Source organism: Myotis brandtii, unplaced genomic scaffold, assembly GCF_000412655.1.
Source record: "Myotis brandtii unplaced genomic scaffold, ASM41265v1 scaffold485, whole genome shotgun sequence".
Lineage (NCBI taxonomy): Eukaryota > Metazoa > Chordata > Mammalia > Chiroptera > Vespertilionidae > Myotis > Myotis brandtii.
Window position 1 is genome coordinate 337005 of NW_005368527.1, and position 4928 is coordinate 341932.

Consider the following 4928-nt stretch of genomic DNA (forward strand, 5'->3'; position numbering starts at 1 on the left):
ATAATTATCATCAGCGTCATGGGTCACAATGACTCAGCTCTGCTGCTCGGAGTGGAAGGCACCATAGAAAATACATCAAGGAATGGGCGTGGCTGAGCACCATGAAACCTTATAGACACTGAATCTTGAATATCGTATCATTTTACATGTAATGAAATATTGTCCTTTTTTTACTGTTCCATTGGGAAAAAATGTATTGAAGTCATCAAAAGGATTCAGAAAGATTCACAACTAATATCTACCTTCTATGTGCTCTTCTCTCCCAAAATGTGGTGATAAAATATGACATGTAACTTTTTTTTAAGAAAGTAAAAAATACTGCAGAAATACATCTTCTGAAGGTGGTGCCACAGGCCCTTTGCATATACTGCTCCCACTTCCTCACATCCTCCCAGAGTTAATGCCATGCAAACCCACTTCCCTGAGGAAAACTCTCCTCTCCCCCTCCCGGCCCCAGCTACATCATGTGCCTGATATATTCACTATCCTCTCATTCTCCTCACCACATCAGTGATTTTATATTCATTTGTGTGATTCTTTATTTTTATTGATTTCAGAGAGGAAGAGAAAGAGAGAGAGAGAGCAACATCAGTGATAAGAGAGAATCATTGATCCGCTGCCTCCTACACGCCCCCCACTGGGGATCAAGCCTCAAACCCAGGCATGTGCCTTGACCAGGAATCGAACCATGACCTCTGGTTCATAGGTTGACGCTCAACCACTGAGCCACACAGGCCAGTTGTGTGATTCTTTGGTGAATGTCTATTTCACCCACTTGACTGAGAACTGGGGGCTGAGACCATGTTTTGTTTACCTTGCCCAGCTCCATACCCTCACACTTTGTACAGTGGCCACTCAAAATATATTTGTTGAGTGAATGAAAGAATGAATAAGGAGGCAGCATAATAAAAAGACTGTATGATGCCAGATGAGGTGACTGAGGTAGGCTGGGTTGGAACAGAGATGCCAAGGTTAAGTTGCTGTGGTATGTGATGTAAATTCTTCCTCCACTCCCCAACTTTCAGTAAAGTTTGTCGCCTTGGTGACATCAAGGAAAGAAGCAGGAACAGCAAACACACAGTAGAACTATTTAATTCAGCAGTAACCATGAGAAAATAATCATCTAGGGGTTCTCCAAAATTTCAGTGATGGGTTGGAAGGGGTTGAGCCTATTTACGTAAATCTGAAGGATCAGAGTGATGCTGGCCGTTGCTAGAGTACAATAATACTTCTTTCTCTCCATATGGGATTTTGTTGGGTGATTCAAAGCAATTTTTGGAGATTCAAACACTACAGCTCAGAGAGGGCAACTGACTCTCACAAGGCCACACCCTGGATTTGGGAGGGGATTCCAGTCCAGTTTAGAGTGACCCCCAAAACCTGAACTCTCCTCTCTCCATCATGACACTGCTGGCCTCCCAGGTGGGTGACTTGGCTAAAGTCACACTGCAGCTTGGAACAGCTCAAGTCCTGCCCCATGGGGGGTTCTGGGGGGTAAAAGGTAGATCAGCTGGTGTAAGTGGCTACAAAGCTGCTGCTGGCAACGCATGAAGAAGGACTCAGTAAGACTTGCACCCAAGGTCCTGGAGGGGGAGCTCTTACTCCCAAGTGTATACATCACAGGGATTTGAGGAGTCACTACCATTTCTGTGAACCTGCACAGTGGGAGATCCCCAAGACCATCCTCACTAGAAGGACTCACAGAACTCAGCAAAGTTGTTATACTCATAGTTTATTACAGGGAAAGAATATGGATTAAAATCAGTAAAGATAAAAGGCACATGGGATGGGGTCCGGGAGAGACCAGGTACAAGCTTCTGTTGTCCTTCCTGTAGAGTTGTGAGGACAGTGCTTAATTCTCCCAGCAATGATATGTGTGATGCACTGCCAACCAGGGAAGCTTACCTGAGTCTTAGTGTCCAGGCTTCTCATTGGGGGTTGGCCACTGTATCCGGTCCCTAGAGCTGCCATAACAAAACACCCCAGACTGGGTGGCTTAAACAATAGAAATTTATTTTCTCATTTTTGAAGGCTGAGAGTCTGCAGACCTCAAGGCGTCAGTAGGGTTGGTTCCTTCTGAGTCCTCTCTCCTTGACCTAATGAGGAAACGGAGACCTAGAGATAAAGATTCAAGTGCAAGTCGTTTACTTGGGAAGTGATCCAGGAAATGGTGGAAGGGAGGTGGAGAAGTGAGACTGGGAAGGGAATGAAGTTGGTAGAGTACATTGATATGCAAGTTTCCACTGTGGGCAGCTGGAGCTCAATCCCATAGGCACTGCTGGTGGTCAGTGTGTAACATATACCTCAGTCATCCCACGTGAGGAGTGAGGGAGCTCGCTAACTTATCCACCAAATCCCATTGTCTGCCACAGAGGTGCAAAGCTCTGCTCAAACCTGGCCACCCCCCTCTACCTGCATTTCTTCTTTCCAAAATTCCGCATATATATTGGGGGCTGAATTATCCATCAGTCACCATAAGCACAGCATATCAGGTCTACAGCCAGTGAGAACATTTGGGGGAAAGAAATCACACACACACACACACACACACACACACACACACACACACACAAACGGGCTCCAAAATCGAAATAGCAACTACCAAAATCCAGATGAGTAATAGTACAAATATCACAAAGTGTGAAGTTTAGCATTTATGATTTCATTATATAGTTTGTAGGTCATTTGTTCTCACTTATCAAGAATTCCTTATTGCTGATTTATATGAGCTACAGAAAAAGTACAGAAACCCTCCCAAAAGGTTTACCAAGAAAAATAATAAATATTGATATGGCTGCTTTTTAATTATTTGATGTGATATGGGTGGGGTCAAGCGCTGCTCTCATCCCCACATTGGCTTCCAGCTCCTCTGAGGTCCTAGGGTACCCCAAGAGAACCCTAGTCCTACACCCCCTGCCTTAGACTTGTAAATAGGTGTTGTCTTTACCCCCAACCACTCTCCCCACTATCAGCAGCTACCTCAAAGACATCTGGGCAGGGATCTGATGAGGTGCACCCCATCCCTCTTCAGCCTGATTCCTCCCAAACACACACATCCAAGGAAAATACACAGAGCTAAGAGACTTGTGAGACACTACCAACATACCAACATATACACAATGGGTCTCCCAGAAAGATAGAGTAGAAAGGGGCAGAAAGAATAGTTGAAGAAATAATAGCCAAAAACTTCCCAACGTTGATGAAAGATATGAATCTACACATCCAAGAAGCTCAAAGATCACTAAGTAGAATAAACACATAGATCTACTTTGAGACACCATAAGCAAACACACTTTCTCTGTCCAGGCCTTCTAGTCACCCATCTTGTCCAAAACTTCCTCACCTGGCACCTGATCTCCTACCTGAACATTCAGCAGTGAAATAGACAGCTACGCATCTGGTGGAGTTTCAGTCTAAACAAGGACGTAGATAAACTAGAACAAACTACTGGTGCTATTAAGTTTAAGCTGAAGCAAGTATTCAAAGAAATGAAATACAGTGATGTAATCATGACTGGGTGGTGGTAGGTTGTCAGGGAGGGCCTCCCAAGGAGGTGCCATTGAAACTAAAGGATATGAAAGAGACAGCTTCAGAAGAACCAAGATTTTGCCCGGCCAGCTTGGTTCAGCAGTTGCGCACCAACCTATGAACTAGGAGGTCATGGTTCGAGTCCCAGTCATGGCACATGCCCAGGTTGTGGGCTCAATCCCCAGTGGGGGGGCAAGTAGGAGGCAGCTGATCAATTATTCTCTCTCATCATTGATATTTCTCTCTCTCTCTCTCCCTTCTTCTCTGAAATCAATAAAAATGCATTTTTTTTTTAAAAGAACCACCAAGGTTTCTGAGGCAGAGGAAACTGCATGTACAAAGGGCCTGGGGCAGGAATCGTTTGTGAAGGAGTCCCAGAGAGGAGGCTGAGGAGAGTGCTGGGGACAACAAAGGAGATGAAGGCAGAAGTTTTGTTGGATCTGGATTTTATTCTAGGTGGGTGAGCAGTCATAAGAAGACTGTTCAGCAGGAGTGTGCCATGATCTGATTTCAGCTTTTTAACTCTGGGTGCTGTGTGGAGAATGGAATGAAGGAATAAGGGGTTAACTTTTCCAAAACCACCCCAATAATCTCTCTCACCCCACATCCTCTTGCACAAGGTCACCTTGACACATCACCCACTGAGAGATGGCGTCTATGTCCCTTCCCCTTGAATCTGGTGCCAGAAGTGGCACAGTGTGATACTCGAGGGTGGGTGGGCCAGGAAAGGTAATACAGTGACAGCCTTGTTCACTTTTGGAGCCCTGGATGGCTGTGTAAGAAGCCTGCACACCTCCTGGGAGGAGAGGCCCCTGTAGGTGCCCGGGTCCACAGCTGGTATCAGTTGCAAGACCTGTGAGTGAACATGCCTCCAGATGATTGCCTCAAAGTCTTTCCAACTAAGGGGCAGAGGTAGTCCATGTCCACTCTGCCCTGACCCACCACGTCTGTGAGCATCATACAATGGCTGTTTAAGCCACTGAGTTTGGGGATTGTTTGTTAAACAGCAGTAGGAACTGGAATTGAGGAGGGGACAGAATTGGATGGAGGAGGGAGGCACTGCGGCATCCAGGAGACCACAGAAGAGCTTGCAACAGGTTAGAGCAGTATATGGGGGGAGTAGAAAGGACACGTGCAGGATGCGTTTTGGAGATAAAACCAAGAGAATGAGCGATCACCAAGGGAGAGGGGGAAAGAGGGAGGACTGGGGCCCCGGGCTGCGCCCGATAGAGATCGGAGTTGGAGCCCAGGGAGGTAGCCCAGAGCCCCCCTTCCCTCCCCTCCCGCCGGGGTGACTACAACTCCCAGCATCGCCCGCTCAGGCCGCGGGAAGGGAAAAAAAAAAAGTTTGGGCCAAGCATTCCCGGAATGCGCTTCCTGCTGGCGCTGGGCGGGAGGCG